Source organism: Somniosus microcephalus, chromosome 3 (assembly GCF_052327205.1).
Source record: "Somniosus microcephalus isolate GS21.2 chromosome 3, FLI_Smic_1.0, whole genome shotgun sequence".
NCBI classification, from domain to species: domain Eukaryota; kingdom Metazoa; phylum Chordata; class Chondrichthyes; order Squaliformes; family Somniosidae; genus Somniosus; species Somniosus microcephalus.
Window position 1 is genome coordinate 173,070,438 of NC_140989.1, and position 23,452 is coordinate 173,093,889.

Consider the following 23,452-nt stretch of genomic DNA (forward strand, 5'->3'; position numbering starts at 1 on the left):
CTGGTGGTTCTGCTTGTAGCAATACCTCTCGTGAGCAGGTACTGACGGAGTTCGTCGCTCATAAAGGATGAGCCCCAGTCGCTATGGATATAGCTAGGGAAGCCGAACAAGGCGAAAAGGTCATTCAGACATTTAATGACCGTGGTACTGGTCATGTCCGGGCACGGGATGGCAAACGGGAAACGGGAGTACTCATCAATTATGTTGAGGAAGTACACGTTGCGGTCAGAGGAGGGGAGGGGCCCTTTAAAATCGACGCTCAGGCGCTCGAAGGGGCGAGTGGCCTTGATCAGGCTTGCTCTGTCTGGCCTATAAAAATGCGGTTTGCACTCGGCACAGATTCGGCAGTTCCTGGTCATGGTCCTGACCTCCTCGATGGAGTAGGGCAGGTTACGGGATTTGATGAAATGGAAGAACCTGGTGACCCCCGGGTGACAGAGGTCATTGTGGAGGGTCTGCAGTCTATCGACCTGCGCGTTGGCGCATGTACCACGTGATAGGGCATCTGGGGGCTCATTGAGTTTCCCGGGCCGGTACAAGATATCGTAATTGTAGGTGGAGAGTTCAATTCTCCACCTCAAGATCTTGTCGTTCTTGATTTTGCCCCTCTGATTATTATTAAACATAAAAGCTACTGAACGCTGGTCAGTGAGCAGGGTAAATCGTTTTCCGGCCAGGTAATGCCTCCAATGTCGCACCGCTTCCACAATGGCCTGGGCCTCCTTTTCGACAGAGGAGTGTCGAATCTCGGGGCCCTGGAGGGTCCTTGAGAAAAAGGCCACGGGTCTCCCCGCCTGGTTAAGGGTTGCAGCTAGGGTGAAGTCGGATGCGTCGCTCTCCACTTGGAAAGGGATGGACTCATCCACTGCGTGCATTGTGGCCTTCGCAATATCTTTTTTTATGAGAGTGAAGGCTGCACATGCCTCTGCTGTCAGGGGGAAGGAGGTGGACTTGATGAGGGGTCTGGCTTTGTCCGCATAGTTGGGCACCCACTGAGCATAGTAAGAGAAAAACCCTAGGCATCTCTTCAGTGCTTTTTGGCAGTGGGGGAGGGGGAGCTCCATAAGGGGGCGCATTCTGTCGGGGCCGATGACTCCGTTCTCCACTACGCAGCCAAGAATGGCGAGGCGCGTGGTGCGAAACATACATTTGTCCTTGTTGTATGTTAGATTCAGCCGCTGGGCCGTACGGAGGAATTTCTGTAGGTTAACGTCATGGTCCTGCTGGTCGTGGCCGCAGATGGTGGCGTTGTCTAGATAGGGGAAGGTGGCCTGCAGCGCGTTCTGGTCAACCATTCGGTCCATCTCCCTTTGGAAGACCGAAACCCCGTTGGTGACGCCGAAGGGGACTCGGAGGAAGTGGTAGAGATGACCGTCAGCTTCAAAAGCTGTGTACTGGCGGTCCTCAGCCCCGATGGGGAGCTGGTGGTATGCCGACTTCAGATCAATCGTCGAGAACACCCGGTATTGTGCTATCTGATTGACCATGTCAGATATGAGGGGGAGTGGGTATGCATCTAACTGGGTGTAGCGATTGATCGTCTGGCTGTAGTCAATAACTAGGTGCTGTTTTTCGCCAGTCTTCACTACCACCACTTGTGCTCGCCATGGGCTAGTGCTACCCTCAATAATCCCTTCCTTCAGGAGTCTTGCTACTTCGGATTTAATGAAGCTCCTATCCCCGGCACTGTACCGCCTGCTTTTGGTAGCGATGGGCTTACAGTCGCGGGTGAGGTTAGCGAACAAGGGGGGGGGGGAGACTTTAAGCGTGGAGAGGCTGCAAATGGTGCGCGGCGGGCGATTTAAAAGCTGCTGGCTGCAGACTGTGAGTGGGGGGAGGGGTCCGCCGTACGCTAATGTGACACTTTTAAGGTGGCACTGAAAATCCAACCCCAGTAGAATGGCAGCGCAGAGATGGGGCAGGACAAGAAGTTTAAAATTTTTGTATTCTGTGCCCCTTACTGAAAGGGTCACTACACAGTAGCCACCGACGTCTGCTGAATGGGATTTGGAAGCCATAGAGATCCGATGGCGCGTCGGCAGGACCGGGAGAGAGTAACTGCGCACCGTGTCGGGGTGGATAAAGCTCTCCGTGCTCCCGCTGTCGAAAAGGCAGGTAGTGGCGCGGCCGTTTACCGTAATGTCCATCATGGACCTGGACAGTTGGTGAGGGAGAGATTGGTCCAACGTCACGGAGGCCAGCATATGGTCGAGCGAGTCGCTGTGGTCATCAGACGAGGCGGTGGTTGAGTCCGGGTCACCCGCGATTGGAGTTGGACTGGGACAAAGAGTGTTCCGCATATCCCACGAAAGGGCAGGCATAGCTAGGACCCATGCGGGTATCCATAGCAACACCTTTAATTTGGTAGGAATGAGTGGAGTCAAAGGAGAAGGGTTCACCTGAACCGTTGACTCTATTTTTTCTCCACGGATGTTGCCTGGCCTGCTGAGTTTTTCCAGCATTTCCTGTTGCTTTTTCGTCTATCCAGTATCTGCAGTATTTTGTTATTGAGTCAAAAAAGTTGTTCAATGGGAAAACAAGTTCAGCCAGGTAGAGGGGAATAGTGGTGGATGAGGACTGGTTCCACAAAACACACCACTTATTTTTATTAATTCTGTGCTGATATATTCTGATTCTGATCTGATCTCTGATATATAAGTGAACATAATTATATATAGCATTTGGTGCAGCAGCCTGCTGCTCAGCGTTTGGTGCCAACATTTTGTTTTTGCTAATAAAATTGATGCGCTATCAATTACTCATAAAAGACGGAGAGTTAGGAGAGTAACTAAAAGGCTTTTATTAGCAAAGAACAGAGCATGCCTCTCGTGGTTGACTGGGTTCCAAGAAGGCAGGGGGCTGCAGAGCAGTCACTTTTATACCTGGGCCTGTGGGTGGAGCCAGGGGCGGAGCCAACAGAGGCATGCTGAGGCATGCATAGATACAACAGTGTGCAACAACAACAACAATGGTGAACAACAATAACAGTGGTTTACCACACACAGTTTTACCCATTTACTTTCCCTTTGTAATTTTATGCTTTCATCTACACTGCCTACGATACCGCCTATCTTTGTGTCTTCAGCAAATTTGGATATGTGTCTTTCTATGCCGTTAATAAATACAGTGAATAGTTGAAGCCCCAACACAGATCCTTGCGGGACACCACTAGTCACATCCTGCCAATTAGTGTATCTGCCCATTATCCCTACTCTCTGTCTCCTGCCGCTCAGCCAATTTCCTAACCAGGTCAATAATTTGCCTTCAATTCCATGGGCTTCAACCTTAGTTAACTGTCTCTTATGTGGGACTTTATCAAATGCCTTCTGGAAGTCAATATAAATAACACCCATAGACATTACCCATTCTTAAATAGTGGAGTGACATGCGAAATTTTCCAATCTAAAGGGACGGTTCCTGAATCGAGAGAAACTATGGAAGATTATAGTTTTTTTTTAATTATTCGTTTGTGGGATGTGGCCGTCGCTGGCAAGGCCAGCATTTATTGCCCATCCCTAATTGCCTTTGAGAAGGTGGTGGTGAGCCGCCTTCTTGAACCACTGCAGTCCGTGTGGTGAAGGTACTCCCCCTGTTAGGGAGGGAGTTCCAGGATTTTGACCCAGCAGCGATGAAGGATCGGCGATATACTTTTACGTCAGGATGGTGTGTGACTTGGAGGGGAACTTGGAGGTGGTGGTGTTCCCATGCGCCTGTTGCCCTTGTCCTTCTAGGTGAAAGAGGTCGCGGGTTTGGGAGGTGCTGTCGAAGAAGCCTTGGTGAGTTGCTGCAGTGCATCTTGTAGCTGAACATAAGAACATAAGAAATAAGAGCAGGAGTAGGTCATATGGCCCCTCGAGCCTGCTCCGCCATTCAATAAGATCATGGCTGATCATCGACCTCAACTCCACTTTCCCGCCCGATCTCCATATCCCTTGATTCCCCTCGAGTCCAAAAATCTATCTATCTCAGCCTTGAATATACTCACAGACTCAGCATTCACAGCCCTCTGGGGCAGAGATGGTACACACTGCAGCCACAGTACGCCGGTGGTGGAGGGAGTGAATGTTTAATGCGGTGGATGGGGTGCCAATCAAGCGGGCTGCTTTGTCCTGGATGGTGTCGAGCTTCTTGAGTGTTGTTGGAGCTGCACTCATCCAGACATGTGGACAGTATTCCATCACACTCCTTACTTGTGCCTTGTAAATGGTGGAAAGGCTTTGGGGAGTCAGGAGATGAGACACTCGCCACAAAATACCCAGACTCTGACCTGCTCTTGTTGCCACAGTATTTATGTGGCTGGTTCAGTTAAGTTTCTGGTCAATGGTGACCGCCCAGGATGTTAGACTCTCGCTTGTTGGAGATAGTCATTGCCTGGCACTTCTGTGATGTGAATGTTACCTGTCACTTATCAGCCCAAGCCTGAATCCTGAATCTACAATGTGCTCATCTACTTCCTTTAAAACCCTGGGATGGAAACCATCTGATCCTGTGGATTTGTCACTATTTAGTGCCATTATTTTCTTCATTGCTGCTATTTTGCTTACATTAATTTTATTGAGGCCCTGTCTATGATTCAATATTAGTTTCCTTGAGATTTCTGGTATGCTATCCTCCTCTTCTACTGTAAATACTGCACAAAGTAATTATTCAACATGTCCGCCATTCCCTTATTATCATTGACAATACCACCGATATCAGTTTTCAAGGGTCCACATTGCTCCTGACCACCCTCTTTTTCCTAATATAAGTTTTTATTTTTCTTACCAAACTGGATAACCTCGCAATTTCCCACATTATTCTCCATCTGCCAGATTTTTGCCCACTCACTTAGCCTATCTATATCCCTTTGGAGATTCTTTGTATCCTCCACACAATTTGCTTTCCCACCTATCGTTGTATCATCAGCAAAGTTGGCTACATTACACTTGGTCCCTTCATCCAAGTCATTAATATAGATTGTAAATAGTTGAGGCCCCAGCACTGATCCCTGTGGCACCCCACTAATTACTGATTGCCAACCGGAAAATGACCCATTTATCACGACACTCTGTTTTCTGTTAGTTAGCCAATCCTCTATCCATGCTAATATATTACCCCCAACCCTGTGAGCTCTTATCTTGTGCAGTAACCTTTTATGTGGCACCTTATCAAATGCCTTCTAGAAATCTAAATACACATCTACTGGTTCCCCTTTATCCACCCTGCTCGTTACATCCTCAAAGAACTCCAGCAAATTTGTCAAACATGATTTCCTTTTCATAAAACCATGCTGACTCTGCTTGACTATATTATGATTGTCTAAATTTCCTGCTACCACTTCCTTAATGATGGACTCCAGCATTTTCCCAATGACAGATGTTAGGCTAACTGGTCTATAGTTGCCTACTTTTTGTCTCCCTCCTTTCTTAAATAGGGGCGTTACATTTGCGGTTTTCCAGTCCACTGGGACTTCTCCAGAATCCAGGGAATTTTGGTAGATTACAACCAATGCATCCACTATCTCTGCAGCCACCTCTTTTAAGACCCTACGATACAGGCCATCGGGTCCAGGGGACTTGTCCACCTTTAGTCCCATTAGTTTGCCTAGTACTTCTTCTCTAGTGATAGTGATTGTTTTAAGTTCCCCTCCACACCAATAGCCCCTTAATTATCCATTATTGGGATGCTTTTAGTGTCTTCTACCGTGAAGACCGATACAAAATATCTGTTCAAAGTCTATGCCATTTCTCTGTTTCCCATTATTAATTCCCCAGACTCATCCTCTAGGGGACCAATGTTTACTTTAACTACTCTCTTCCTTTTTATATACCTGTAGAAGCTCTTACTGTCTGTTTTTATATTTCTTGCTAACTTACTCTCATAAGCTATCTTCTCTCTCTTTATCATTTATTTAGTTGTCCTTTGCTGGTTTAAAAAAATTTCCCAATCCTCTGGCCTTCCACTATTCTTCACAACATTGTATGCCTTTGTTTTCAATTTGATTCCATCCTTTACTTCCTTAGTTAGCCACGAATGGTTCATCCTTCTCTTAGAGTCTTTCTTTCTCACTGGAATATATCTTTGCTGAGTGTTATGAAATATCTCCTTAAATGTTTGCCACTGCTTTTCTACAGTCTTACCCTGTAATATATTTTCCCAGTCTACTTTAACCAAGTCTGCCTTCATACCTTTGTAATTCTTCTCCTTCTTAGGCAGTCCCTCAGAACCGAGGATTGCAATTACCTTTATTTAAGTTCAGGACACTAGTTTGAGACCTAGCTTTCTGACCCTCAAACTGAATTTGAAATTCTACCATGCTATAATCACTCTTCCCAAGAGGATCCTTCACTTCGAGATCATTAATTAATCCAGCCTCGTTACACATTACCAGATCTAAAATAGTCTTCTCCTTGGTTGGTTCCACGGCATATTGTTCCAAGAAACCTTCCCACATACACTCTAAGAACTCTTCCTCAAGTCTACCTTTGCTAATTTGCTTTGTCCAATCAATATGAAGATTAAAATCTCCCATGATTATAGCCGTACCTTTCTTACAAGCCTCTATTATTTCTTGATTTATACTCTGTCCTACAGTGTGGCTACTGTTTGGGGGCCTGTAGACTACTCCCACCAGTGACTACTTACCCTTATTATTCCTTATCTCCACCCAAATTGATTCTACGTCTTGATCTTCTAAGCCAACATAGTTTCTCACTACTGCACTGATCTCATCCTTTATTAACAGAGCTACACCACCTCCTTTTCCTTTCTGTCTATTCTAACGAAATGGCAAATACCCCTGAATATTCAGTTCCCAGCCTTGGTCACCTTGCAACCATGTCTCTGTAATGGCTATCAGATCATACCCATTTATTTCTATTTGTGCTGTCAACCCATCTATCTTGTTACGAATGCTGCGTGCGTTCAGATATAGAGCTTCTAATTTTGTCTTTTTACGATTTTTCCCTACTCTGACCCCTCTTTTTGATACACTCTTATGTGTATACGCTCTGTCCCTTCCTGTTGCACTCTGGTTATCATTACCTCTATCGCTACCCTGCACTTTTGTCTTCTCATTTTTCTTTGACTTTTTAAATTTCCACTTGGGAGACTTGATTGAGGTATATAAAATTATGAGGGGCCTAGATAAAGTGGATAGGAAGGACCTATTTCCCTTAGCAGAAGGGTCAATAACCAAGGAGCAGAGATTTAAATTAATTGGCAGGATTAGAGGGGAGTTGAGGAGAAATCTGTTCACCCAGTGGGTGGTGGGGTCTGGAACTCACTGCATGAAAGGGTGGTTGAGGCAGAAACCCTCATCGCATTTAAAAAGTAGTTGGATATGCACTTTAAGTGCTGTAATCTACAAGACTACTGACCAAGAGCTGGAAATGGGATTAGGCTGGATAGTTGTTTTTCGGCAGGAACGATGGGTCGAATGGCCTCCGTCTGTGCTGTAAATTTCTTGGATTCTTCTGAGGACAGCGTGCAGCAGGGAGCTGACGGGAAGAGCCCTTCCAACAAGTTTTCATACTTCTTTGAAAGCTCCGGTGATTAGGCCTTAACGTTCCAAGTTGATTAGGCGTTGTTAAGGTTCCAAGTAACTGGAATAGTTTGCGTTAACGTGGCAAGGTGCTTTGAGGCTCAACGCATCAGCAAAATGGTTATTCAAATAACAACAACGTGCCTGCAGACACACTCCACTTTATTCTAATGAAAGGTCCAACACCATTGAAAACAATCTGATATTTATTTCAACACAAGCCCCACCAAAGGCAAGGCCTCAAAAAATTAATTAAAACTCCGAGTGTTCCTCTCCACGGAAATCTTTAGTAAAAGGCGAAAGATTTATACGATCTGAAGAGAAACCAGAGTGTACGGAATATCCACCGCCGCTACTCCAGACCCACCACAAACCCACCTCTTTAACGACGTACTGAGCGACCACACCGACAGTCAACATCGATACCACAGAAAGCCCAATTTAACTAAAATAGAGTTCATTATAAAAACTAACTGAAAACTCTCAGTATCTTCCACAGAAAGAGGAATAACTAATCTATTTTCGCAGGGCATTCTGGTTATGTAGATAAGGGGGCGGGGCAGATCAGGCTGCACCAATGGCCGGCGGGAAGGAGATGTTCCGGATTATAGTTACTGAGCAGCTTAGTTAGCCGGAAGTTTATTATTTCTTCTCTCAGTCTTTGTGCTCACGAGGTGATTTTAATAAATAAACGTGAGGAAAACGAAGCTCCGCGTCTGGCGTGGTCAATCCTGCATTCTGGTATTTGCACTTTAATCCCAACTTTTTATGGGTCAGAGTTCAGGAAGGAGGGACTGATTTTAAATAGACCAATAGGGGTGGCACTGAGTTGTCCCACTGCCAGGACTGCACAAGTGCCCCTTGAAGGTACTTGAACCAATGATACAAAAATCTAACATGTCACCCAACTAAAAAGATGTTTAAAATAAAACAACAAAGTCCCATTTCAACAAAACCAAAGGAAGGTCCCGCATAAGAGACTAGCATGCAAAGTTAAGGCACATGGGATTGGAGGCAAGGTATTGACTTGGATAAAGAACTGGTTGGCAGACAGAAAGCAAAGAGTCGGAATTAACGGGTCGTTCTCCAAGTGGCAGGCAGTGACTAGTGGGGTACAGCAGGGATCGGTCCTAGGACCCCAGCTATTCACAATATATATTAATGATCTAGACGAGGGAATTGGATGTAATATCTCAAAATTTGCAGACGACACAAAGCTGGGTGGGAGAGTGTGCTGTGAGGAGGATGCCCTGAAAATCCAGTATGATCTGGACAGGTTGGGTGATTGGGCGGAAGCATGGCAGATGCAATATAATGTGGATAAATGCGAGGTTATCCACTTTGGTGGTAAAAACAGGAAGGCAGATTATTATCTGAATGGCAATAGATTGGGAGAAGGGGAAGTGCAACGAGACCTGGGTGTCCTTGTGCACCAGTCGCTGAAGGTAAGCATGCAGGTGCAGCAGGCGGTTAAGAAGGCAAATGGTATGTTGGCCTTCGTAGCAAGAAGGTTTGAGTACAGGAACAAGGATGTCTTGCTGCAGTTGTACAGGGCCTTGGTGAGACCACATCTTGAGTATTGTGTGCAGTTTTGGTCGCCCTATCTGAGGAAGGATGTTCTTGCCATGGAGGGGGTGCAGCGAAGATACACCAGGCTGATACCTGGGATGGCAGGAATGACGTACGAGGAGAGATTGGGTCGATTAGGCTTGTACTCGCTGGAGTTTAGAAGAATGAGAGGTGATCTCATTGAAACTTATAAATTTCTGTCAGGACTAGACAGATTAGATGCAGGAAGGGTGTTCCCGATGGTCGGGGAGTCCAGAACCAGGGGTCACAGCCTAAGGGTAAGGGGTAAGCCATTTAGGACTGAGATGAGGAGGAATTTCTTCAACCAGAGAGTGGTGAACCTGTGGAATTCTCTACCACAGAGGGCAGTGGAGGCCAGTTCATTAAATATATTCAAGAAGGAGTTGGATATATTTCTTAAGGCTAAAGGGATCAAGGGGTATGGCGAGAAGGCAGGGACAGGGCACTGAATTTGGATGATCAGGCATGATCTCGTTGAATGGCGGAGCAGGCTCGAGGGGCCGAAAGGCCTACTCCTGCTCCTATCTTCTATGTTTCTATGTTTTCTATACAGCTAAATTATGAGATTATTGTGAGTGTCTATTACAACAACAACTTGTATTTAGATAGCACCTTTAATGTAGTAAAACGTCCCAAGGCGCTTCACAGGAGTATTATATTACAAGAAATTTGACACCGAGCCATATAAGTTGAAATTAGGGCAGATGACCAAAAGCTTGGTCAAAGCGGTAGGTTTTAAGGAGCGTTTTAAAGGAGGAAAGAGAGGTAGCGAGGCGGAGAGGTTTAGGCAGGGAATTCCAGAGCTTACAGCCTAGGCAACAGAAGGCACGACCACCAATGGTTGAGCGATTATAATCAGGGATGCTCAAGAGGGCAGGATTAGAGGAGCGCAGATATCTCGCTGGACACTGTATTCCCTACATGGCCCACAGATCGTGGAATGCAAGGACAAGGGGGAGAGGGATAGGGACCCAGACCAAAATTCATTGTCCATTTCCATCCCATGCTCAAAAATATGTTTGTGCAAAACTCAATACAATAAGATTTGTGTAGATGTTCCTAACTTCATCTGTTAATTCATCCCGTGCAATGCCTTCCCAACTTCACTGGGCTAAAAACAAAAAGAATAGTGTTGAAGGATTGTGCACTGCCAACAGCGTAGGAAAGGTCGTCCCACTGGCGAAAGCCATTCCTGGATCATTGCGAAGTCATTTATTCCAACATTCCAGTCATCACGCATCATCAGCATGTGGCTCAGCAACTTACGGATGCTGCTCAATTTATGTAGGTTCAGTATGCTGTCTTCACCACAGTCGTCTCCCCCTGCACTGTATTGACAAAATCTCTAATATGGAGTGCGGCGGGGGGGGGGGGGAGGTGGGTAGTTGTTTAGCATTAAAATCACTGGGCTGAGAAAATGCTCTTTGAACAACAGCAGATCTCTAATTTATTTTAGGAACATAGGAACAGGAGTGGCCAATTAGCCCCTCGAGCCTGTACCGCCATTCAGTGAGATCATGGCTGATCTGCAACCTAACTCCATATACCCGTCTTTGGCCCATATCCCTTAATATCTTTGTTTAACAAAAATCTATCAATGCAAGATTTAAAATTAACAATTGATCTAGCATTAATTGCCGTTTGCGGAAGAGAGTTCCAAACTTCTACCACCCTTTGTGTGTAGAAGTGTTTCCTAATTTCACTCCTGAAAGGTTTGGCTCTATTTTTTAGACTATGCTCCCTAGTCCTAGAATCCCCAACCAACGGAAATACTTTCTTTCTATCCACCCTATCTGTTCCCCTTAATATCTTGAAAACTTCAATCAAGTCACCCCTTAACCTTCTAAATTCCAGGGAATACAACCCTAATTTGTGTAATCTCTCTTCGTAATTGGAGTCCGGGTATCATTCTGGTAAATCTACGCTGCACTCCCTCCAAGGCCAATATATTCTTCCTAAGGTGTGGTGCCCAGAACTGCTCACAGGTGTGGTCTAACCAGGGTTTTGTATAGCTGTAGCATGATTTCTACCCCCTTGTATTCTAGTCCATTGGCCTTTTTGATTATTTTCTGTACCTGTTCATGACATTTTAATGATCAATGTACCTGGACCCCCAAGTCTCTTTGGACCTCCACTGTTTTTAGCCTCTCACCATTTAGAAAATACCCTGCTCTATCCTTTTTAGGTCCAGAGTGGATGACCTCACATGTGTCTACATTGAAATCCATTTGCCACAGTGATGCGCTATCAATTACTCATAAAAGATGGAGAGTTAGGAGAGTAACTAAAAGGCTTTTATTAGCAAAGAACAGAGCATGCCTCTCATGGTTGACTGGGTTCCAAGAAGGCAGGGGGCTGCAGAGCAGTCACCTTTATACCTGGGCCTGTGGGTGGAGCCAGGGGCGGAGCCAGCAGAGGCATGCTGAGGCATGCATAGATACAACAGTGTGCAACAACAACAACAACGGTGAACAACAATAACAGTGGTTTACCACATTCACCCCTTGTTTAAAATTGAGTCCGGCAGGGTGAAGTGTACTAAAGGTTCGTGTAAGTAAGTCTATCAGGTGGCCTTGTATGCCGTCCTGATCGTCGTGGTGGCGGCGGTGATGGTGCAGCATCCAACGTTGAATCTGGCGTCTCATTGAGTGGTTGGGTGGTCAATGACGGGTCCTGGGGCTGCGGCATGCCGTCTACCGGGGTTGGGTTGTGGGTGGTGGTGGATGGCAATGGTAGTGTTTCAGGGGCACCCGAAGGTGCGAGGTCTCATTTGGAGACTGTGTCCTTCCGCAATGGTAGTGTTTCAGGGGCACCCGAAGGTGCGAGGTCTCGTATGGAGACTGTGTCCTCCTGCCTGTCCGGGTACGCCACGTAAGCATACTGGGGGTTGGCATGGAGGAGGCTCACCCTCTCGACCAGGGGGTCCGTTTTATGAGACCTCACGTGCTTCCGCAGTAGGACGGGTCCTGGAGACGTCAGCCGTGTCGGTAGCGAGGTCCCCGATGTGGACTTCCTGGGGAAAGTGAACATTTTTTCATGGGGGGTGGCATTGGTGGCCGTACAAAGCAGTGACCGAATGGAGTGGAGCGCCGCAGGGAGGACCTCCTGCCAGCGAGAGGTCGGAAGGCCCTTAGATTTTAAGTTTAAGAGGACGGCCTTCCAAACCGTCGCGTTCTCTCTTTCCACCTGGCCGTTCCCCCGGGGGTTGTAGCTGGTGGTTCTGCTTGTAGCAATACCTCTCGTGAGCAGGTACTGACGGAGTTCGTCGCTCATAAAGGATGAGCCCCAGTCGCTATGGATATAGCTAGGGAAGCCGAACAAGGCGAAAAGGTCATTCAGACATTTAATGACCGTGGTACTGGTCATGTCCGGGCACGGGATGGCAAACGGGAAACGGGAGTACTCATCAATTATGTTGAGGAAGTACACGTTGCGGTCAGAGGAGGGGAGGGGCCCTTTAAAATCGACGCTCAGGCGCTCGAAGGGGCGAGTGGCCTTGATCAGGCTTGCTCTGTCTGGCCTATAAAAATGCGGTTTGCACTCGGCACAGATTCGGCAGTTCCTGGTCATGGTCCTGACCTCCTCGATGGAGTAGGGCAGGTTACGGGATTTGATGAAATGGAAGAACCTGGTGACCCCCGGGTGACAGAGGTCATTGTGGAGGGTCTGCAGTCTATCGACCTGCGCGTTGGCGCATGTACCACGTGATAGGGCATCTGGGGGCTCATTGAGTTTCCCGGGCCGGTACAAGATATCGTAATTGTAGGTGGAGAGTTCAATTCTCCACCTCAAGATCTTGTCGTTCTTGATTTTGCCCCTCTGATTATTATTAAACATAAAAGCTACTGAACGCTGGTCAGTGAGCAGGGTAAATCGTTTTCCGGCCAGGTAATGCCTCCAATGTCGCACCGCTTCCACAATGGCCTGGGCCTCCTTTTCGACAGAGGAGTGTCGAATCTCGGGGCCCTGGAGGGTCCTTGAGAAAAAGGCCACGGGTCTCCCCGCCTGGTTAAGGGTTGCAGCTAGGGTGAAGTCGGATGCGTCGCTCTCCACTTGGAAAGGGATGGACTCATCCACTGCGTGCATTGTGGCCTTCGCAATATCTTTTTTTATGAGAGTGAAGGCTGCACATGCCTCTGCTGTCAGGGGGAAGGAGGTGGACTTGATGAGGGGTCTGGCTTTGTCCGCATAGTTGGGCACCCACTGAGCATAGTAAGAGAAAAACCCTAGGCATCTCTTCAGTGCTTTTTGGCAGTGGGGGAGGGGGAGCTCCATAAGGGGGCGCATTCTGTCGGGGCCGATGACTCCGTTCTCCACTACGCAGCCAAGAATGGCGAGGCGCGTGGTGCGAAACATACATTTGTCCTTGTTGTATGTTAGATTCAGCCGCTGGGCCGTACGGAGGAATTTCTGTAGGTTAACGTCATGGTCCTGCTGGTCGTGGCCGCAGATGGTGGCGTTGTCTAGATAGGGGAAGGTGGCCTGCAGCGCGTTCTGGTCAACCATTCGGTCCATCTCCCTTTGGAAGACCGAAACCCCGTTGGTGACGCCGAAGGGGACTCGGAGGAAGTGGTAGAGATGACCGTCAGCTTCAAAAGCTGTGTACTGGCGGTCCTCAGCCCCGATGGGGAGCTGGTGGTATGCCGACTTCAGATCAATCGTCGAGAACACCCGGTATTGTGCTATCTGATTGACCATGTCAGATATGAGGGGGAGTGGGTATGCATCTAACTGGGTGTAGCGATTGATCGTCTGGCTGTAGTCAATAACTAGGTGCTGTTTTTCGCCAGTCTTCACTACCACCACTTGTGCTCGCCATGGGCTAGTGCTACCCTCAATAATCCCTTCCTTCAGGAGTCTTGCTACTTCGGATTTAATGAAGCTCCTATCCCCGGCACTGTACCGCCTGCTTTTGGTAGCGATGGGCTTACAGTCGCGGGTGAGGTTAGCGAACAAGGGGGGGGGGGAGACTTTAAGCGTGGAGAGGCTGCAAATGGTGCGCGGCGGGCGATTTAAAAGCTGCTGGCTGCAGACTGTGAGTGGGGGGAGGGGTCCGCCGTACGCTAATGTGACACTTTTAAGGTGGCACTGAAAATCCAACCCCAGTAGAATGGCAGCGCAGAGATGGGGCAGGACAAGAAGTTTAAAATTTTTGTATTCTGTGCCCCTTACTGAAAGGGTCACTACACAGTAGCCACCGACGTCTGCTGAATGGGATTTGGAAGCCATAGAGATCCGATGGCGCGTCGGCAGGACCGGGAGAGAGTAACTGCGCACCGTGTCGGGGTGGATAAAGCTCTCCGTGCTCCCGCTGTCGAAAAGGCAGGTAGTGGCGCGGCCGTTTACCGTAATGTCCATCATGGACCTGGACAGTTGGTGAGGGAGAGATTGGTCCAACGTCACGGAGGCCAGCATATGGTCGAGCGAGTCGCTGTGGTCATCAGACGAGGCGGTGGTTGAGTCCGGGTCACCCGCGATTGGAGTTGGACTGGGACAAAGAGTGTTCCGCATATCCCACGAAAGGGCAGGCATAGCTAGGACCCATGCGGGTATCCATAGCAACACCTTTAATTTGGTAGGAATGAGTGGAGTCAAAGGAGAAGGGTTCACCTGAACCGTTGACTCTATTTTTTCTCCACGGATGTTGCCTGGCCTGCTGAGTTTTTCCAGCATTTCCTGTTGCTTTTTCGTCTATCCAGTATCTGCAGTATTTTGTTATTGAGTCAAAAAAGTTGTTCAATGGGAAAACAAGTTCAGCCAGGTAGAGGGGAATAGTGGTGGATGAGGACTGGTTCCACAAAACACACCACTTATTTTTATTAATTCTGTGCTGATATATTCTGATTCTGATCTGATCTCTGATATATAAGTGAACATAATTATATATAGCATTTGGTGCAGCAGCCTGCTGCTCAGCGTTTGGTGCCAACATTTTGTTTTTGCTAATAAAATTGATGCGCTATCAATTACTCATAAAAGACGGAGAGTTAGGAGAGTAACTAAAAGGCTTTTATTAGCAAAGAACAGAGCATGCCTCTCGTGGTTGACTGGGTTCCAAGAAGGCAGGGGGCTGCAGAGCAGTCACTTTTATACCTGGGCCTGTGGGTGGAGCCAGGGGCGGAGCCAACAGAGGCATGCTGAGGCATGCATAGATACAACAGTGTGCAACAACAACAACAATGGTGAACAACAATAACAGTGGTTTACCACACACAGTTTTACCCATTTACTTTCCCTTTGTAATTTTATGCTTTCATCTACACTGCCTACGATACCGCCTATCTTTGTGTCTTCAGCAAATTTGGATATGTGTCTTTCTATGCCGTTAATAAATACAGTGAATAGTTGAAGCCCCAACACAGATCCTTGCGGGACACCACTAGTCACATCCTGCCAATTAGTGTATCTGCCCATTATCCCTACTCTCTGTCTCCTGCCGCTCAGCCAATTTCCTAACCAGGTCAATAATTTGCCTTCAATTCCATGGGCTTCAACCTTAGTTAACTGTCTCTTATGTGGGACTTTATCAAATGCCTTCTGGAAGTCAATATAAATAACACCCATAGACATTACCCATTCTTAAATAGTGGAGTGACATGCGAAATTTTCCAATCTAAAGGGACGGTTCCTGAATCGAGAGAAACTATGGAAGATTATAGTTTTTTTTTAATTATTCGTTTGTGGGATGTGGCCGTCGCTGGCAAGGCCAGCATTTATTGCCCATCCCTAATTGCCTTTGAGAAGGTGGTGGTGAGCCGCCTTCTTGAACCACTGCAGTCCGTGTGGTGAAGGTACTCCCCCTGTTAGGGAGGGAGTTCCAGGATTTTGACCCAGCAGCGATGAAGGATCGGCGATATACTTTTACGTCAGGATGGTGTGTGACTTGGAGGGGAACTTGGAGGTGGTGGTGTTCCCATGCGCCTGTTGCCCTTGTCCTTCTAGGTGAAAGAGGTCGCGGGTTTGGGAGGTGCTGTCGAAGAAGCCTTGGTGAGTTGCTGCAGTGCATCTTGTAGCTGAACATAAGAACATAAGAAATAAGAGCAGGAGTAGGTCATATGGCCCCTCGAGCCTGCTCCGCCATTCAATAAGATCATGGCTGATCATCGACCTCAACTCCACTTTCCCGCCCGATCTCCATATCCCTTGATTCCCCTCGAGTCCAAAAATCTATCTATCTCAGCCTTGAATATACTCACAGACTCAGCATTCACAGCCCTCTGGGGCAGAGATGGTACACACTGCAGCCACAGTACGCCGGTGGTGGAGGGAGTGAATGTTTAATGCGGTGGATGGGGTGCCAATCAAGCGGGCTGCTTTGTCCTGGATGGTGTCGAGCTTCTTGAGTGTTGTTGGAGCTGCACTCATCCAGACATGTGGACAGTATTCCATCACACTCCTTACTTGTGCCTTGTAAATGGTGGAAAGGCTTTGGGGAGTCAGGAGATGAGACACTCGCCACAAAATACCCAGACTCTGACCTGCTCTTGTTGCCACAGTATTTATGTGGCTGGTTCAGTTAAGTTTCTGGTCAATGGTGACCGCCCAGGATGTTAGACTCTCGCTTGTTGGAGATAGTCATTGCCTGGCACTTCTGTGATGTGAATGTTACCTGTCACTTATCAGCCCAAGCCTGAATCCTGAATCTACAATGTGCTCATCTACTTCCTTTAAAACCCTGGGATGGAAACCATCTGATCCTGTGGATTTGTCACTATTTAGTGCCATTATTTTCTTCATTGCTGCTATTTTGCTTACATTAATTTTATTGAGGCCCTGTCTATGATTCAATATTAGTTTCCTTGAGATTTCTGGTATGCTATCCTCCTCTTCTACTGTAAATACTGCACAAAGTAATTATTCAACATGTCCGCCATTCCCTTATTATCATTGACAATACCACCGATATCAGTTTTCAAGGGTCCACATTGCTCCTGACCACCCTCTTTTTCCTAATATAAGTTTTTATTTTTCTTACCAAACTGGATAACCTCGCAATTTCCCACATTATTCTCCATCTGCCAGATTTTTGCCCACTCACTTAGCCTATCTATATCCCTTTGGAGATTCTTTGTATCCTCCACACAATTTGCTTTCCCACCTATCGTTGTATCATCAGCAAAGTTGGCTACATTACACTTGGTCCCTTCATCCAAGTCATTAATATAGATTGTAAATAGTTGAGGCCCCAGCACTGATCCCTGTGGCACCCCACTAATTACTGATTGCCAACCGGAAAATGACCCATTTATCACGACACTCTGTTTTCTGTTAGTTAGCCAATCCTCTATCCATGCTAATATATTACCCCCAACCCTGTGAGCTCTTATCTTGTGCAGTAACCTTTTATGTGGCACCTTATCAAATGCCTTCTAGAAATCTAAATACACATCTACTGGTTCCCCTTTATCCACCCTGCTCGTTACATCCTCAAAGAACTCCAGCAAATTTGTCAAACATGATTTCCTTTTCATAAAACCATGCTGACTCTGCTTGACTATATTATGATTGTCTAAATTTCCTGCTACCACTTCCTTAATGATGGACTCCAGCATTTTCCCAATGACAGATGTTAGGCTAACTGGTCTATAGTTGCCTACTTTTTGTCTCCCTCCTTTCTTAAATAGGGGCGTTACATTTGCGGTTTTCCAGTCCACTGGGACTTCTCCAGAATCCAGGGAATTTTGGTAGATTACAACCAATGCATCCACTATCTCTGCAGCCACCTCTTTTAAGACCCTACGATACAGGCCATCGGGTCCAGGGGACTTGTCCACCTTTAGTCCCATTAGTTTGCCTAGTACTTCTTCTCTAGTGATAGTGATTGTTTTAAGTTCCCCTCCACACCAATAGCCCCTTAATTATCCATTATTGGGATGCTTTTAGTGTCTTCTACCGTGAAGACCGATACAAAATATCTGTTCAAAGTCTATGCCATTTCTCTGTTTCCCATTATTAATTCCCCAGACTCATCCTCTAGGGGACCAATGTTTACTTTAACTACTCTCTTCCTTTTTATATACCTGTAGAAGCTCTTACTGTCTGTTTTTATATTTCTTGCTAACTTACTCTCATAAGCTATCTTCTCTCTCTTTATCATTTATTTAGTTGTCCTTTGCTGGTTTAAAAAAATTTCCCAATCCTCTGGCCTTCCACTATTCTTCACAACATTGTATGCCTTTGTTTTCAATTTGATTCCATCCTTTACTTCCTTAGTTAGCCACGAATGGTTCATCCTTCTCTTAGAGTCTTTCTTTCTCACTGGAATATATCTTTGCTGAGTGTTATGAAATATCTCCTTAAATGTTTGCCACTGCTTTTCTACAGTCTTACCCTGTAATATATTTTCCCAGTCTACTTTAACCAAGTCTGCCTTCATACCTTTGTAATTCTTCTCCTTCTTAGGCAGTCCCTCAGAACCGAGGATTGCAATTACCTTTATTTAAGTTCAGGACACTAGTTTGAGACCTAGCTTTCTGACCCTCAAACTGAATTTGAAATTCTACCATGCTATAATCACTCTTCCCAAGAGGATCCTTCACTTCGAGATCATTAATTAATCCAGCCTCGTTACACATTACCAGATCTAAAATAGTCTTCTCCTTGGTTGGTTCCACGGCATATTGTTCCAAGAAACCTTCCCACATACACTCTAAGAACTCTTCCTCAAGTCTACCTTTGCTAATTTGCTTTGTCCAATCAATATGAAGATTAAAATCTCCCATGATTATAGCCGTACCTTTCTTACAAGCCTCTATTATTTCTTGATTTATACTCTGTCCTACAGTGTGGCTACTGTTTGGGGGCCTGTAGACTACTCCCACCAGTGACTACTTACCCTTATTATTCCTTATCTCCACCCAAATTGATTCTACGTCTTGATCTTCTAAGCCAACATAGTTTCTCACTACTGCACTGATCTCATCCTTTATTAACAGAGCTACACCACCTCCTTTTCCTTTCTGTCTATTCTAACGAAATGGCAAATACCCCTGAATATTCAGTTCCCAGCCTTGGTCACCTTGCAACCATGTCTCTGTAATGGCTATCAGATCATACCCATTTATTTCTATTTGTGCTGTCAACCCATCTATCTTGTTACGAATGCTGCGTGCGTTCAGATATAGAGCTTCTAATTTTGTCTTTTTACGATTTTTCCCTACTCTGACCCCTCTTTTTGATACACTCTTATGTGTATACGCTCTGTCCCTTCCTGTTGCACTCTGGTTATCATTACCTCTATCGCTACCCTGCACTTTTGTCTTCTCATTTTTCTTTGACTTTTTAAATTTCCACTTGGGAGACTTGATTGAGGTATATAAAATTATGAGGGGCCTAGATAAAGTGGATAGGAAGGACCTATTTCCCTTAGCAGAAGGGTCAATAACCAAGGAGCAGAGATTTAAATTAATTGGCAGGATTAGAGGGGAGTTGAGGAGAAATCTGTTCACCCAGTGGGTGGTGGGGTCTGGAACTCACTGCATGAAAGGGTGGTTGAGGCAGAAACCCTCATCGCATTTAAAAAGTAGTTGGATATGCACTTTAAGTGCTGTAATCTACAAGACTACTGACCAAGAGCTGGAAATGGGATTAGGCTGGATAGTTGTTTTTCGGCAGGAACGATGGGTCGAATGGCCTCCGTCTGTGCTGTAAATTTCTTGGATTCTTCTGAGGACAGCGTGCAGCAGGGAGCTGACGGGAAGAGCCCTTCCAACAAGTTTTCATACTTCTTTGAAAGCTCCGGTGATTAGGCCTTAACGTTCCAAGTTGATTAGGCGTTGTTAAGGTTCCAAGTAACTGGAATAGTTTGCGTTAACGTGGCAAGGTGCTTTGAGGCTCAACGCATCAGCAAAATGGTTATTCAAATAACAACAACGTGCCTGCAGACACACTCCACTTTATTCTAATGAAAGGTCCAACACCATTGAAAACAATCTGATATTTATTTCAACACAAGCCCCACCAAAGGCAAGGCCTCAAAAAATTAATTAAAACTCCGAGTGTTCCTCTCCACGGAAATCTTTAGTAAAAGGCGAAAGATTTATACGATCTGAAGAGAAACCAGAGTGTACGGAATATCCACCGCCGCTACTCCAGACCCACCACAAACCCACCTCTTTAACGACGTACTGAGCGACCACACCGACAGTCAACATCGATACCACAGAAAGCCCAATTTAACTAAAATAGAGTTCATTATAAAAACTAACTGAAAACTCTCAGTATCTTCCACAGAAAGAGGAATAACTAATCTATTTTCGCAGGGCATTCTGGTTATGTAGATAAGGGGGCGGGGCAGATCAGGCTGCACCAATGGCCGGCGGGAAGGAGATGTTCCGGATTATAGTTACTGAGCAGCTTAGTTAGCCGGAAGTTTATTATTTCTTCTCTCAGTCTTTGTGCTCACGAGGTGATTTTAATAAATAAACGTGAGGAAAACGAAGCTCCGCGTCTGGCGTGGTCAATCCTGCATTCTGGTATTTGCACTTTAATCCCAACTTTTTATGGGTCAGAGTTCAGGAAGGAGGGACTGATTTTAAATAGACCAATAGGGGTGGCACTGAGTTGTCCCACTGCCAGGACTGCACAAGTGCCCCTTGAAGGTACTTGAACCAATGATACAAAAATCTAACATGTCACCCAACTAAAAAGATGTTTAAAATAAAACAACAAAGTCCCATTTCAACAAAACCAAAGGAAGGTCCCGCATAAGAGACTAGCATGCAAAGTTAAGGCACATGGGATTGGAGGCAAGGTATTGACTTGGATAAAGAACTGGTTGGCAGACAGAAAGCAAAGAGTCGGAATTAACGGGTCGTTCTCCAAGTGGCAGGCAGTGACTAGTGGGGTACAGCAGGGATCGGTCCTAGGACCCCAGCTATTCACAATATATATTAATGATCTAGACGAGGGAATTGGATGTAATATCTCAAAATTTGCAGACGACACAAAGCTGGGTGGGAGAGTGTGCTGTGAGGAGGATGCCCTGAAAATCCAGTATGATCTGGACAGGTTGGGTGATTGGGCGGAAGCATGGCAGATGCAATATAATGTGGATAAATGCGAGGTTATCCACTTTGGTGGTAAAAACAGGAAGGCAGATTATTATCTGAATGGCAATAGATTGGGAGAAGGGGAAGTGCAACGAGACCTGGGTGTCCTTGTGCACCAGTCGCTGAAGGTAAGCATGCAGGTGCAGCAGGCGGTTAAGAAGGCAAATGGTATGTTGGCCTTCGTAGCAAGAAGGTTTGAGTACAGGAACAAGGATGTCTTGCTGCAGTTGTACAGGGCCTTGGTGAGACCACATCTTGAGTATTGTGTGCAGTTTTGGTCGCCCTATCTGAGGAAGGATGTTCTTGCCATGGAGGGGGTGCAGCGAAGATACACCAGGCTGATACCTGGGATGGCAGGAATGACGTACGAGGAGAGATTGGGTCGATTAGGCTTGTACTCGCTGGAGTTTAGAAGAATGAGAGGTGATCTCATTGAAACTTATAAATTTCTGTCAGGACTAGACAGATTAGATGCAGGAAGGGTGTTCCCGATGGTCGGGGAGTCCAGAACCAGGGGTCACAGCCTAAGGGTAAGGGGTAAGCCATTTAGGACTGAGATGAGGAGGAATTTCTTCAACCAGAGAGTGGTGAACCTGTGGAATTCTCTACCACAGAGGGCAGTGGAGGCCAGTTCATTAAATATATTCAAGAAGGAGTTGGATATATTTCTTAAGGCTAAAGGGATCAAGGGGTATGGCGAGAAGGCAGGGACAGGGCACTGAATTTGGATGATCAGGCATGATCTCGTTGAATGGCGGAGCAGGCTCGAGGGGCCGAAAGGCCTACTCCTGCTCCTATCTTCTATGTTTCTATGTTTTCTATACAGCTAAATTATGAGATTATTGTGAGTGTCTATTACAACAACAACTTGTATTTAGATAGCACCTTTAATGTAGTAAAACGTCCCAAGGCGCTTCACAGGAGTATTATATTACAAGAAATTTGACACCGAGCCATATAAGTTGAAATTAGGGCAGATGACCAAAAGCTTGGTCAAAGCGGTAGGTTTTAAGGAGCGTTTTAAAGGAGGAAAGAGAGGTAGCGAGGCGGAGAGGTTTAGGCAGGGAATTCCAGAGCTTACAGCCTAGGCAACAGAAGGCACGACCACCAATGGTTGAGCGATTATAATCAGGGATGCTCAAGAGGGCAGGATTAGAGGAGCGCAGATATCTCGCTGGACACTGTATTCCCTACATGGCCCACAGATCGTGGAATGCAAGGACAAGGGGGAGAGGGATAGGGACCCAGACCAAAATTCATTGTCCATTTCCATCCCATGCTCAAAAATATGTTTGTGCAAAACTCAATACAATAAGATTTGTGTAGATGTTCCTAACTTCATCTGTTAATTCATCCCGTGCAATGCCTTCCCAACTTCACTGGGCTAAAAACAAAAAGAATAGTGTTGAAGGATTGTGCACTGCCAACAGCGTAGGAAAGGTCGTCCCACTGGCGAAAGCCATTCCTGGATCATTGCGAAGTCATTTATTCCAACATTCCAGTCATCACGCATCATCAGCATGTGGCTCAGCAACTTACGGATGCTGCTCAATTTATGTAGGTTCAGTATGCTGTCTTCACCACAGTCGTCTCCCCCTGCACTGTATTGACAAAATCTCTAATATGGAGTGCGGCGGGGGGGGGGGGGAGGTGGGTAGTTGTTTAGCATTAAAATCACTGGGCTGAGAAAATGCTCTTTGAACAACAGCAGATCTCTAATTTATTTTAGGAACATAGGAACAGGAGTGGCCAATTAGCCCCTCGAGCCTGTACCGCCATTCAGTGAGATCATGGCTGATCTGCAACCTAACTCCATATACCCGTCTTTGGCCCATATCCCTTAATATCTTTGTTTAACAAAAATCTATCAATGCAAGATTTAAAATTAACAATTGATCTAGCATTAATTGCCGTTTGCGGAAGAGAGTTCCAAACTTCTACCACCCTTTGTGTGTAGAAGTGTTTCCTAATTTCACTCCTGAAAGGTTTGGCTCTATTTTTTAGACTATGCTCCCTAGTCCTAGAATCCCCAACCAACGGAAATACTTTCTTTCTATCCACCCTATCTGTTCCCCTTAATATCTTGAAAACTTCAATCAAGTCACCCCTTAACCTTCTAAATTCCAGGGAATACAACCCTAATTTGTGTAATCTCTCTTCGTAATTGGAGTCCGGGTATCATTCTGGTAAATCTACGCTGCACTCCCTCCAAGGCCAATATATTCTTCCTAAGGTGTGGTGCCCAGAACTGCTCACAGGTGTGGTCTAACCAGGGTTTTGTATAGCTGTA

The 23,452-nt window shown here is 46.1% G+C and overlaps 1 protein-coding gene and 2 non-coding genes across 3 annotated transcripts in view; 1 reads left to right on the forward strand and 2 right to left on the reverse strand.

Annotated features, from left to right (window-relative positions):
- The window catches only part of LOC147121566 (retinol dehydrogenase 13-like), a 202,727-nt gene that overhangs the window by 126,309 nt on the left and 52,966 nt on the right, over nt 1–23,452 (forward strand). The window lies entirely within an intron of this gene.
- Nucleotides 7,742–7,856, reverse strand: LOC147121571 (U5 spliceosomal RNA). Its single transcript, XR_015077785.1, has one exon. It is a non-coding gene; the product is annotated as a U5 spliceosomal RNA (small nuclear RNA).
- On the reverse strand, nt 20,065–20,179 carry LOC147121572 (U5 spliceosomal RNA). The gene has a single exon (XR_015077786.1). It is a non-coding gene; the product is annotated as a U5 spliceosomal RNA (small nuclear RNA).